Here is a 15,192-nt window from a genome sequence, read left to right as displayed (position 1 = left end):
GAGTAATCATCGACAACAACCTTAAGTTTGATGCTCACACAGACAAAACTATTAAAACAGTTAATAAGAAACTAGGCTCTTTATACAAGATTAAACAATTCCTAACCCCATCTGCTAGGACTGTTATTGCCCGTACACATTTGCTATCAACCCTTCTTTATGCCTCGCTCATCTTCGTAAACCTAAGCAAATCAAACCTCAATACATTTACTAGCTACTACAATAATATTGCCAGATTTGCCACAGGATCAGCTTATAGAACCCATCACTGTCAAAACCTCAAATCGTTAGACTGGCTTGAACTATCCTATCAACTTCAGTATAACCAACTTATAGTTGTTCACAAAATTCTCTACCAACCAGACAGTACACCCATACTGAAAAATATTATCACCGTCTACAGTAACCTAAAAACCCTCTGCTCTTCCAACAGAATGCTAGTACAAACTGTTAAAGTCAACAATTCAGCTGGTGTATCACTATTCCCCAACTCTACCGGTAAAATCTGGAACTTACTTCCTGCAGAACTTATTACAGTTCCCTCCTTATCCCAAATCAAAATATCCCTTAAGAAACACCAAAAAATGCATTGGCTTTGTCCCTGTACAAACCCTGACTAACCCCCACTCAAACATCAACTATAAATGATAACCTTATTATAGGAATGAAACTCTGATCCTCCAACTGTTCAGAATTTTGTGTGTCTCTCACCTACGGGAAAGAATTAAAGTAAGGATGATATCTTGTCTCAACCATGTATGTTAACCGTTATAAATGTATGTGTTTTCCTTATCAGATGTTATCTCTAACCATTTCCTACTCAGCTAATAATTTCCTGTCTGTATTTGAGAACATTGTGAACTTGTGTGTATATATTGTTAAACAAATGTCGATTTTGTGATAATTCACTGTAATAATTTTACTGTATTTATACTTGTTATGTACATTTGGAGTTTTTCTCCCAGGGCCTCCACTGAAAATGGACCTGTATCCAGGCGGACTTTCTCAGTTAACAAATGTAAAATAAATAAAATAAAATAGAAGGGGGAGTTATATTTGATGATATTTCCTGAGGGAAAGTTGAAAGGGAGAGAGGAGCAAAGTTGGAGCTGAATTTATCAGCCAGGAGGTTTGCTATATCTTCTGGCTCAGTATATGTGGCTCCTTTTACAATGAGCTCTGCACACAATTGTGTATTGCCTTTGAGGTTGCAGACATAGCTAAAGAATGCTTTGTGGTTGTCCTTGGTCTGGGAGGCCAAACTTACCTCAAATTTGGTTTTGGTAGACTTTATTTGTCCTCTGAGTTGTTTGTTTAGTTTGATGAGAGCGCTTATATCCTGCTGGGTACTGGACCTCATAATTTTTGCCATGATTTTCTTCCTTCTGTTATACAGCCTATTGATTTTGTGATTCCACCAGGGTGGCTTGTTTTGTGAGTTAGTTCTTTACTTCTTCCTAGTGGGTACAGCTACCTCTATGCAGCTATTAACATGCTTGTACAGGGTTTCTGTGAACAGTTCTGCATAGGCAGAAGTGTTCTCAGGGTTTATGGGGGTTTGAAATTTTGTCAGGTTCTCACTTAATATCAGAAAGTTAGCCTTAGAATAGTTCCCAAATATTCCAGGTGTAGCTGGGGGTCCAGGTTTTATTTTTACTTCAAAGGACACCATTTTGTAGCCTGACCTTACCAGAGAAAGCATTACAGTACGGGATGTGCAGCAGTCTCCCATATTAGTGAGGACCAGCTCCAGCATGGTTGTATCCCTGGTTGGTGTATTGGCTATCTGGTCCAGGGAGGTTGTGTTTCCAAAATCCAGGAATCTCTGTGCATGTACGTAACCTTTTATGCTACATTACAACATTTTCTTTTATATCGCGTATTATGGGAAAGTCATAGGGATTTATATTTGATCTTGTCCTCTTACATCAGTTAGTTGTAGTAATTAATGAAAGATCTAAAAACCTGAAGCTTTGACACCTTGAAATTCAAACGGATTTCCTACAAAACAACTATGTTACATGAGTGACATTAAAGGAGAATAGTGCGATGGTTTAAGGGGGAACATCGTCAAGATTTCTGAGGCAAAATTCAAATCCCTAGAGGAAATCGCATTTTGTTATAAAGAAAAAAAAACACCATTGACAATCATTTTTTCTGTTCATCTGTATGCCAATTAAGGATCCCAGGAGAAACATGATGAGAAAGCAGAACTACACATCTTAACGGGCGAGTGAAAAATGATTTCTGAAAACCTCAAGGGATATAATTTTGGTCTTGTAGAAGATTTACTTGGAATGGCATTTATGTAAAATGACATGTTACTTCAGGGCTATGATAGAGCATTCTCCACCATGATGCACCTGAATTTTGGGCAACTAAGTATTTTCTCATAGTACAGACAGTCCCCCATATGGTTGTTTCCAAAATATAAAGAGCTTTTGAAAATATTGAGGATACATCTTCCATTTATGGTACATGATTATTTAAGAGTGTTTTCTAAACTAAATGTCATTCCTGGAAGATAAACCCGGTTAAGGTAAAGATCCATAGACAGTACTATTTCCTATACTTGCATGTCTGACCTTGATGTTTTATAAGATATTTGCCACCATGCATGATCATGTACCACATAAGTGATGATTTGCTGCCAGGAGATAAGTATTTTCAGGTAATTTCAGAGCCAGAAGGGCCACTATGTTTTTGCTGAGATAAATGTGCATCTTCACTTGTGAAAGAGACCAAAGTATCTGAAATATCAGCCTTTCTAGAGAGCTACCCAGCCATAGTCCAACAAATCTGTAATCAAAGTAAATCTCTTATTTAGCTTCAGAAAGCATTCCCTGCATCCAGGAGATCTAGAAAAAGCCAGTGTCCATTAACATGGAAGTGAGTTGTGGAAGCTTCTGATTCGTGGGACCCCTGGCTTCTCACAGTGGTTCCACATGTACTGCTGTAAATTTCACAATATGAAGGTTAGTATTACCATCATTATGATACTGAATGACATATAACCTAATGGTGCAAGAAGGTCTCAGATACAAAAGTTCTTCCTACAGTCTTACCCACAGCAAAATGAAGACTTTCCTGCTGCCTCAGAAATACTTTTGTTGTGAAGAATCCCAGTAGTGCTGCTACAATGGTCTTCCTTGGTGCTGGGATCAAAATAGATCTGTTGGTATTGTAAACTGAAAATGATGTGCCCTCCTATATTTCCAGGTATTTGAATAAATATGGTTCTCCAAGTCCTGTCTTCCTACTTTGATGAAGGGATGATCACTGCATAGTACCCCATCAAAATAAAAAGAGAAGACATGGTCTCCATACCTCCCTTGCGTAACAGTTTCTATAACAAGCTTTGTATTTGTTAACAAGGAACCTTGGAATGGATTGGAAAAGGTTACAACAGAAACTCTGTTTTTGAACAAGATTGTAGATTGCTTTTCAGTTATTTGTGGAAAGGCATTTTTTCCATTTGATGTAGATGCTTTCTCTCCACTGCACCCCCACCAAGACAAGAGACTGTGCTTTTTTTTCAAAGGTGTATTAAATGTGTACCCTAACATCAAGGTGCAAAGTATTTTGATGATTTGATGTGCTGTAACATTGAAGCTTACCACACTAACTCTGAAGCTGCTGAACCTTTAGTATTTCCTCATCACCTAGGTTGAGTGACTTCTGCGTTAGTAGATTTGTGAAGGTGTGGAGTGGTGGAAAAAGGCTTTCAGTGACATGAATTCTTGTTTTGTTTTGCTTTTTTTTTTTTTTTGAGCAGTTGATTTGTCATTGATTGATTGATTGATTAATTGATTGATTGATTGATTGATTGATTGATTGATTGATCGATTTTACTTTGTTAACCCCAGAAGTGAACTTGTCCAAAGACAATTTTTAGCCATGATTGGGCCAGCACACTGTGAAACATTTCAGAACAGCAGGGTCTCGCGTTCGATTCGCGGCTGAAACGCCTTCTGTATGGAGTCTGCATGTCCTCCCCGCAGTCGAGTGACGATAAAGACATTCAGGTAGGTGCGACCGTGAATGGGCATACCTTCATTGAAGCTTGGGCATCAGGATGGCAACTCGGCACTGTAAAAATCCACTGCCAATCATGAGCAGACCAGAATTTAGCTGTGGCAACCCCTAACCAGGAAAAGAAGAAAGTCATTTACAAAAAAGATTGCTTTCTGACTTATATTGCATTAATATTTAGATTCAGATTATGATATAAGCAGAATCTACGGTTCAGTAACTGTTATAGTCTATGTTTACATGTATATTTATATAAATCATTGCATTATATAGAAAGATACTCAGATAACGCTGCCCATTAGATCAGGCATGATTTCTGTTTATTACGAAGGAAACATTAAATTTTAAGGAGGCACAATAGGCATCATTATGTGTGTATATTAAGTCTTATAAAGATATAAGATAATTCAGTAATGTCATCATTTTAAACACAGAATCATCTAAATCAGTTTTATGAATGAGAAAAAAAAACTCTTTATTCAGATCTGCCTGCTAGGATGGCCATAGCAAAGTGAATACTTAAAACTCTGATGAATATACCACGGGACTGATACTAACGTCAGGCGGAATGATGCCAGGGCACTTCTATGGGCTAGGCTTTAAAGGCTCCAGGGCCATTAGCCTAGTACACACCTATGAACCTATGCACATGTTATCTAATGGATCTTGCAGTTTGGATTGTATTTAAACAGTAGTTGTCTCAGTGGAGAAGAAGGATAAAGCCCTGATTAAACTCCTGATGGCACAGGTTTGAGTTCTAGACCTTCGCACTGGTGGAACCAGTCAGTGAAGGTTTGAAGTGAACAGTTGACACTGCAGTGTGATAGACTCAAGACCTACTTCTGAAGCTCCACTTCCTGTATAGCCAGGAAGTAGATCTCCAGTTGCACAGACAGCAGGCAGTAGAGTTCATTATTATTTAGGTCTGATATTTTAGGTTGCTATACACTTGTCACCTTTTTAAACTTCCAAAGTGGGACTTTTTTATGAAACATGAGATGTTGCCAGGGAAAAAAATTCATGCACCTAATCAGTGGAAAGGTCTGGACTTCATGTTTTTTTGCCAAAATGAAAACACACTTATGTAATATGATGTTTTAAATGCAAGGATCATCTTGTATGCAACTGTTAATAGAAATGTAAGAAATATTTTTCTCCTAAAATCTGAAGATATTTGCATTTTCCCATTTTATTTTTTTTGCACTACATAGCTTCCCAAATACAGACTGCCCTGCATGAGGAGAAATATGTGGTAATCTTATATGCATTTCTTACCTAACAAGATATCAGTGTGGATACAAACACATACACACTCACAAGCTATCACTTCTGACATGCACGCATATGGGTAATTTAGAGATCTTCAATTTGCCTATAGAAGATCTCTGGAATGTGGGACGAAATGGGAGCACCTAGTAAAACTCCAGGTCTATATCACTTAATCAAATCTCATATTATCAAACCCCTCTTCGTCAAACACCTTTTAATCAAACTCACAAATAAAAGAACAGACTTTTTATCAAAGGTTTCCCTAAGGCAAAACAACGGTTGGCCACCATATGAGATTTGCCCTTTTCCCCACTGTAGTGCTATCTTGAAGCTGGTATATTTAGTTTGCGAGGGCGTGGGGAGCGCAGCCCCCCACCTGGGTAGGTTTTAAGTTTTATGTTTTTTCTGCAGTCGCTAGGGTGACCTACCATTGTTTTGCCCAAGGAAAAACTTTGATGAAAAGTCCAGTCATTCATTTGTGGTTTTGATTAAAAGGTGTTTGACAAAGAGGGGTTCAGCAATGTGAGATTCAGTTAAGTGATATAGACCTGCAAAACTCCATGTAGACACAGGGATAGCATGCAGATTGCATACATTACTGTAAAATGACAAGTCTGTGAACACATTTGAAAGATTAGGACAAGTCTTAGAGTTGTAGGTTGCTTAAAAAATTGGCTAGGTCATAGAACATTGGGTCAGACTACATGGAGTCCTAAGAACCAAGAGCTGTAAGGACAGAAAGGTAACCACAATGCTACTGTGCCACCCTTTAAGTAAACATCTGATCATTAGAGTCAGTAGTGAGGGAAAGAATAGAAGTATGCCTCAGAGAATGCTGATCATCAAATTCTATAGATAGAAGTATGCCTTAAGGAATCAGTAGTCTCAGAATTCATCCATAAAATGTTCTATGTTTGGATTTTCTTCATTTAGAACGATGGCAGTATTTAACACCTTCCTGTACTGAGTTGCAAACTGACAATTACTGAGAGCATTTCCTCACCATATAACTTAATTTTCTTAAGCGTACTCAATTCTGCCATTAGAAAACTTCACAAAGCAACAACACATAACATGAACAATATTATTTCTAGCTCCCTTTTAAATCTCTAGGCTGTTGCAGAAATGGAATCAGAGTACAATGACCACATCTTAAAACAAAATTCCACTGAGAAAGAAGAAACATGCCTCTGGGGATTTACTAGCTTCGTTATTTTTACTCATGAAGTATTGTGTGTGTGAATTATTTTCGTTTGGAACACTGACAGCATTTAATCTGTTCCCTGAGTAGGGGGTACATTCTGAGAATCCCAGGCAAAATATCACTGACTAGGAGCAGATTGTTCTATAGGTTATTAAGCTCTACACTCAACAAAAGTTCAGCAAACAACAAAGAAACAAGAAAACACAATTATTTTTCAGAAGTTGTCCTTTTGATGTTGTAGGTTAAGCAAAGACACAGTCACAGTACAGAAAACATTTCAGGAAATGAAAGAATATTAGGTTTCTTTATTGTACCTGTATTGTATACAGGAATGACCTCCATGGCAGAAAACAAATGTTAACACACAGAACTCAGATTTAAAGCTCTAAAAGAAAGTCGGCAACTACAGCTTCTTCCATTTATGTGTAAAAGTATGAACTAAGGCATGAAGTAGTCCGCATTTTCCATTAATTTAAATGTGAAAGTACACCGAGCAGAACAAGCCAAATGACTATTCCTAAATCACAGAAAAATATACAAGTAGTGAATCAGAAGGGAACTCATATTTCTGCAAAGTGTTTATATGAAGTACAGACACTAGCTTTCCCATTTTATAACTTATGTCAGACAACATATTATATGACAAGACAAAGTGTAAATTCAGAAGATAAGTTATTTTACTAATCTAGCACTCATGGAAAAAATGTCTACCTTAGGCAGTTAGGATGATAATAATAATAATAATAATAATAATAATAATAATAATAATAATAATAATAATAGTAATTGATTTCAACACTGCCAGGTGAACTGCTGCTCTCAGAAAATGCATGCTGATTCTAGTATTATGAGCTGAGATGGTCTCAACTGTGTTGGCATCATATGTGCTTGACAAATCATCCCTTCTGGTCTGTAACACGGCTGTAACACTTTATCACTTTGATGGCCAAGGAAAACAGTTGAACAGAGGACTGACATGTAGTGTGGGCTGTATTATTCAGACTGACTCCATGAAGACAGGTGCAGTGACATACTGTCCCTGAACTGACACTGTGAAGACAGAGACAGCAACATACTGTACATGACAAGAAGATGTTTTGGAACTCCCTATAGAATGCCCTCAAGAAATGGACAGCAAAGAATGTGCCCTTAGTTTAGAAGAAAGTGACCTAATGAACGAGTCGTTTGATTTAATAGAGACAGATCGACATATTAACATCAATGAAAGAAATAGAGTACAGAAAGTCAATATGACTCAAAATGTTAAAAGTTTCATAAAACAACTGAACACAGTAATAAAGACTACTAACAGAAATTTGTGTGATATAACAGAAGTAAATAGGATATAAATTAATAACAGATAAAGTCTTACCACAAAAACACAGGGCAATAAGGGAAAGGAAGGGAAAAAATCAAATGCCATCATGGAAGTACTGAACAGAGAAAACTATAAAGCAATTAAGACAAGAAGTGTCACTGTGAGAAGAGTACAGAAGTGGGAACAGATCAACAAATATACTTAGAAAGATAGACATGATAAAGGCAACAAGCAGTATCAGAACAGACAGGATCTATAGTACACTGTTGCAAATAATAAATTAAAGATATCAGCACAGGCAGAAAAACTTAGAAGACATGTAAATAGATATAAAGGAAATGTACAAAATAAGCAATTCATTGATGATCTAAAAAAAGTTTTATAGAGAATTGGGAAGCAAAGCAAAAGGAATAGAAATACCACCAAAAAAGAAGAAATAGACTCTTTTTGGAGAAATATCTATGAAGAGCCTGTGGAACATAACAAAGACGCTGAATGTATAGAAAAAATAAAAGAAATAGTAAGTAAATTTAAATGTACAGGATATGAAATGGGATGAAGTAACAGCCAGAGAAATTTTATTTATTTATTTAATTTATTTACATTTGTTAACCAGGTAGTGTCCAACTGGGCTAGTAGCCCATTTTCAGCACATACACGGCGAGAAAAGCTCCACAACAGAAAAACACAACTAGTAAGCTATAGATTATATATTAATAATCATATGTTAACAAAAGTAACTGAGTAAATGATTTCAATAGCAGACATAGAGCATATCAAGTACAGATATATTGATAACTGAGTATTTTAAAAACTATCATAGACCAAACCTAATCGAAAAAACATGTGTTAACAAAATTAACTAACAAAGAAATTTACATAGCCAAATAAATCATAGCATAATACAGAGATACTTGATCACTGAGGTTCTTAAAAAATCTGTTAGAGAGCATACCAAACATTTCAACTCACTGGCAAAATAGGGCAAGAAAAAACAGAAGTTACTGGCAAAGACACAAAAACGTCCAGAAAGCAGTCTCTGTAATAAATAGAAAAAAGGACGCTGACAGCTGTAGATATCCAACAAGGCCTTTACTCAGTGCTGAACACAAGCGCTTTCACTAATAAGCTTCTTCAGGTATATACTAAGCACTATAGCACACACACCCTTTATACCAGCTGACACATCATAGGTTCACATTCCTGAGATACTCTAATTATCTTAAAGGCACTAAACATATATATTTAAATATATTTTAAAAACACATGTTCTTAACACATTAAACAACACTATAACACACAATATCAATACAATTTACTTAATTTCACATGGAAAAAACATGCATAAGCATTTAATATTCAAAACATTTTAAAATCATCCTCTTCTTCAATCTAGGTTTTATAGGGATGCACTCATTCAGCCCATGCCCCTCTGTGCTTCTTAATTTGGTGATCCATATGGCTTCCAAATTTTCTGTTCTATTACAAATATCTCCTTGTCTTAAACTTTCTTGCAACAGACAGATAACCCTAAAACTAAACACATGTGAACTATCTGTAGCAGCTACATGTTTGGAAAGGGCATTGGTCTGACTCCCTTTCCTGATGTTATATATATATGTTCCCTGATACGCTCTCTAAAATATCTGTCTGTCTTGCCAATGTAGAATTTGGAACATACTCTACAACTGGCAAGATAGACCACGTTCTACTATTGCATGTGGCAGAAACATGAAAAAATATTCCTTATTTTGATCTGGATGGTAAAAGGAATTACCTGTGTATATATAACTGCACCAGTTGCAAGCGTCACATTCAGTAGTACCTGTAGGAGCAACTTGCACTCTATTCTCCTTTGGATAACATAACCTCCTTTTAATGGACTTCTCATTCCTATAGCTAAATCTAGGTACCACATCAACCAGGCCGCTATGGTATTATCTGTAAGTAATACTTGCCAGTGCTTCTTAATAATCTCAGTGTACTGCCAATATCATTAGTGTATTTCAGGGACATTCTCAGTTTAGTTTCCTTCTTGACTTTGGAATTCTCCTGGAACTCTCTCTTATTAGAAATGGTTTTGCTTCCAAACCTCGCTTCTGAGTCACTCACGGGCACCTGCTCAATCAGAGCCCTTTCATTGTACCCTCTTTCCTTCAAAATCCAACAACTCTATCCATCTCATTGTTAAAATCTACATCTCACATTTAATCAGAGATAGCTTGATTAACAATAACATTCTTAAAACATGAGGTGGATGTGCACTGCTCCTGTGGAGGAGGTGATTCACATGACAATCCTTCCTATGCAGTTTAGTAAAATAGACCCATTAATATCTCTCCTCGTCCAAAATCTAACTCTTCATGTGACACTCTATGTGTAAGCGTAAAAATCCGTGGAACTATTAATAAAATTCAAGAATCTACTAAGACCATCTACATCCCTCCCACAGAATAAAAACATCATCCACAAATCACGGGTAAAACGTATTTGTTCTTTGAAGGGACCTGTGAGCACATATTCCTCTTCCCAAGTAACCATAACTGCATTGGCGTAGCTATTTGCACAAGTGCCCATAGCGCCATTGCATTGCTTGAACAATTGATGTCCAAAAGAAAACATTGTGTTCAGCACTAGCTTCAATAATTCAATCAATAAACTGACCATCTCTTCATTATATATTGCATGCTTATTCAAAAACTGCAAAACTAAGTTGACTCCTAACTCATTGGGTATCACGGTAAACAGTGAGACCATCCAGTGAGACAAACAGTGTGTTACTAATATTCTCACGGACAGACTCATAAAATCACTAAGTTTCTTCGCTATTTAGCAGAGGTTCAATACATTTCTCGGTGCACCATCTTTCGAGATAATTGTTCATAGGTCAGAATTAGATTTGTGCACCAAATAGTATCAAGGGTTTATTCACTAAGAGATATTCAGTCATTTCTTATTGTGTTCATAAAAGAAATTCTATTCATAGCCACAGTCTCTATAGAGCAGAGACTGTATTTGTATGGTTAAATTTCTGCATGAACACAATAGAATAGATAAGAAATTATTTGAATATCTCTGGTGAATAAACCCTTGATACCTATTTTGCAAGGCTTACCCAAGGTGCACAAATCTAATTCTGACCCCCCTATGAGACCAATTGTCTCAGGGAGAGGCTGGTGCACCGAGCCTGCCTCTACGTTGAGAAATGTATTAGACCTCTGCTAAATGATTTACAGCATGTACTTAGAGACACGGAACATTTTCTTAGTGATTTATATGAGTCTGCGTCCGGTGAGAATATTAGTAACACACTGTTTGTCTCACTGGATGTGGTCTCACTGTTTACCGTGATACCCATTGAGTTAGGAGTCAACTTAGTTCTGCAGTTTTTGAATAAGCATGCAATATCTAATGAAGAGATGGTCAGTTTATTCATTGAATTATTGAAGCTAGTGCTGGAACACAATGTTTTTCTTTTTGGACTTCAATTGTTCAAACAATGCAATGGAAGCTATGGGCACTTCTTGTGCAAATAGCTACGCTAATGCAGTTATGGTTACTTGGGAAGAGGAATATGTGCTCGCAGGTCCCTTCAAAGAACAAATAGTTCCCGATTTTTACGCTTTACACATAGAGTGTCACATGAAGAGTTAGATTTTTGGACGAGTTATTGTGAGAGATATTAATGGGTCTATTTTTACTAAACTGCATAGGAAGGATTGTCATGTGAATCACCTCCACAGGAGCAGTGCACATCCACCTCATGTTTTTAAGAATGTTATTGTTAATCAAGCTATGGCCTCGAGATTAAATGTGAGAGATGTAGATTTTAACAATGAGATGGATAGAGTTGTTGGATTTTGAAGGAAAGAGGGTACAATGAAAGGGCTCTGATTGAGCAGGTGCCCGTAGTGACTCAGAAGCGAGGTTTGGAAGCAAAACCATATTTTTCTAATAAGAGAGTTCCAGTGGAGAATTCCAAAGTAGACAAGAAGGAAACTAAACTGAGAATGTCCCTGAAATACACTAATGATATTGGCAGGTACACTGAGATTATTAAGAAGCACTGGCAAGTATTACTTACAGATAATACCATAGCGGGCCTGGTTGATGTGGTACCTAGATTTAGCTATAGGAATGAGAAGTCCATTAAAAGGAGGTTATGTTATCCAAAGGAGAATAGAGTGCAAGTTGCTCCTACAGGTACTACTGAATGTAGCGCTTGCAACTGGTGCAGTTATATATACACAGGTAATTCCTTTTACCATCCAGATCAAAATAAGGAATATTTTTTTCATGTTTCTGCCACATGCAATAGTAGACACGTGGTCTATCTTGCCAGTTGTAGAGTATGTTCCAAATTCTACATTGACAAGACAGACAGATATTTTAGAGAGCGTATCAGGGAACATATATATAACATCAGGAAAGGGAGTCAGACCAATGCCCTTTCCAAACATGTAGCTGCTACAGATAGTTCACATGTGTTTAGTTTTAGGGTTATCTGTCTGTTGCAAGAAAGTTTAAGACACGGAGATATTTGTAATAGAACAGAAAATTTGGAAGCCATATGGATCACCAAATTAAGAAGCACAGAGGGGCATGGGCTGAATGAGTGCATCCCTATAAAACCTAGATTGAAGAAGAGGCCCTTAGGAGGTAGTAATATATGATTTTAAAATGTTTTGAATATTAAATGCTTATGCATGTTTTTTCCATGTGAAATTAAGTAAATTGTATTGATATTGTGTGTTATAGTGTTGTTTAATGTGTTAAGAACATGTGTTTTTAAAATATATTTAAATATATATGTTTAGTGCCTTTAAGATAATTAGAGTATCTCAGGAATGTGAACCTATGATGTGTCAGCTGGTATAAAGGGTGTGTGTGCTATAGTGCTTAGTATACACCTGAAGAAGCTTATTAGTGAAAGCGCTTGTGTTCAGCACTGAGTAAAGGCCTTGTTGGATATCTACAGCTGTCAGCGTCCTTTTTTCTATTTATCACTGGCAAAATAGTTTGGGCTATTTAAAGGTGATGAAAAGAGTTGTGAAAGTACTAGGAGAGAGGAATTATTCATGAGGACTACAGGGGCAGTCAGTTGTTTTTGAGATATTCTTTTGTTTTTGTTTTAAAAGAAGAATAACTGGGAATGGTTTGTATTTGTTGAGGAAGAGCATTGAAATTGAAACAAAATGAAGAATAACTCCTAATTGGAAAACCCCAGGCCCAGGTGCAATACCTAATTTCTGGCTAAAAGAATCAACATATTTACATGTAGATTTAGCCCCAAGTAAAAACTATTTATGTATGCCTCCCAAACAGGCAACTGGTTAACAACAGGAAAAATTATTTTCTTCAATAAGAATGAACCTGCAAGCCTTCTTAAAAACTGTAGACCAATAACTTACCTTCCAACAATGTTTAAACTATATACTGGAACAGATGCTGACAGAGTTTATAGTCATTTAGAATAAAACTTAATTATGGCAATAGAACAAAAGGGAAATAAAATAAAGTCATATAGAATAAAGGATCATTTGTTGTTAAGTAAAGTCATAATGGAGAATTGTAAAAAGGGCAAGTGTGGCATGGAAAGATTACAAAAAAGTATTTAACAGTATCCCACATTCATGGATAAAGGAGTGCTTACAGATGTATAAGATACACCCTATATAGATCAGTTATATTGCAGTGACCATGAAACACTGGCAAACCACTTTGCAGCTAAGACATGATAAAGGACAAATTATTATCCATGGGATATGAATTCAAAGGGAGATATTCCAGGGTGACTTTTTGTTACCAGTGCTCTTTCGTCTTGCCCTTAACACATTAAGCTGTCCTCTTAATAGATTAAGTCATGGTTACAGTTTGGCTCCCAGAAAACAACAGAGTGTAAAGAGTTTCCATTTTCTTTTTGTGGATGATTTAAAACTGTATAGTTCATCACATGAGAAGCTGAAAGCCAACTACAAGCGGTCAGAACTTTTTCAGATAATATAAGAATGTAATTTGGACTTGATAAATGTGCAAAAGCAACCTTTAAAGCAGGAAAACTGCAGCACCAAGAAAACATCAGTTTGGGACAGGAAAGTGATATAAAGGAACACAGGAAGGAGTGTATAAATATCGGGAAGTTGATAAAGGATTGAAAATAAAATATGAACAAATGCAAACAAAACTTAGTAAGGAATAATTTAGAATACTAAAATTAATACTGAAAACAGCTTTGACATCTAGGACTAAGTCCAAGCTATAAACCAATTTGCTGTTCTTGTTCTAACCTACAGTTTTGAGGTAACTGACTTGTAAGTGAAAAACAAAGCCAGCAACAAGTGAGCCGTGGTATAAATAGTAGTTTATTAAAAACTACTAAGACTTCATATAAAGCTTATTAGACAGACCGGTTTCAGCCAAGGTTTATCCTGGTCTTCTTCAGTGTAATACAAAAAAGCTTAATCAAAAGCAAGTCTTATATAATGAATGAAGACAGTTGATTGGTTGACAAATACATATCCAATTAGTATACTCATGAATATTTATGTAATATTAAACAGTATACACTATAACAATTGTTTTTATCATCATAAATATTCATTAAGCCATGGATTAAATAGGGCACCAAGTTTGGTGATCCATTTCTTTTCCCTTGAATCAAGTCTCTTATGCCAGCCAAATTTATGAGTTCGATCACCAATGAGTTTATCAATAATAATGAAGTGGAATTGAGCTGTTGGATATGTGAGTGTGTGTTTATATAGGGCATTAGTGGTTCTTTTACATTTGATGTCACTCAAATGTTCTGACATACGTAACCTGAAGGGTCGAGAGGTCTGACCAATATAAAATGAATGACAACTACAACAGGCCATGGAGATAGCCCAATCAGTGTTACAGTTTGCAAAAAATCGAATGTCAAAAACAGTATTGCTATTTCTGCTACTGAATTCCTTGGACTTCAAAATGTATTTACAGTTAACACAATGACCACAAGGAAAACAGCCAATCAATCTGTCGCCCAAAATGGTAGTTTGATATAACTGAGGTAGAATAGAGTCAGAATGGTGTTTATAGTGATTAAAATATCCTGCTAAATTTTTTCCTTTGAAAAGAAAAGAACATGTGTTGGGAATGAGTGTTTGTATCTTGCCATCAGCTTTCAGTATATTCCAATTATCCTTGATAATATTCATGAATCTGTTAGTATTTCTGCCAAATGTGGTGGTAAAACGTAGCATGTTCTGAGACAAAGGTTTCTTTTGTATGTTAATAGATTTTCTCTGTGTAGACCCTTAGCATAATTTTGGGCCATAGTCACATACCCTGAACTATAACCTCTGTTTGTAAATCTATTGTATAAATCAAG

Source organism: Protopterus annectens, chromosome 11.part0 (genome assembly GCF_019279795.1).
Source record: "Protopterus annectens isolate FY-2018-M chromosome 11.part0, PAN1.0, whole genome shotgun sequence".
Taxonomy (NCBI): domain Eukaryota; kingdom Metazoa; phylum Chordata; order Ceratodontiformes; family Protopteridae; genus Protopterus; species Protopterus annectens.
This window is presented reverse-complemented; position numbering follows the sequence as displayed.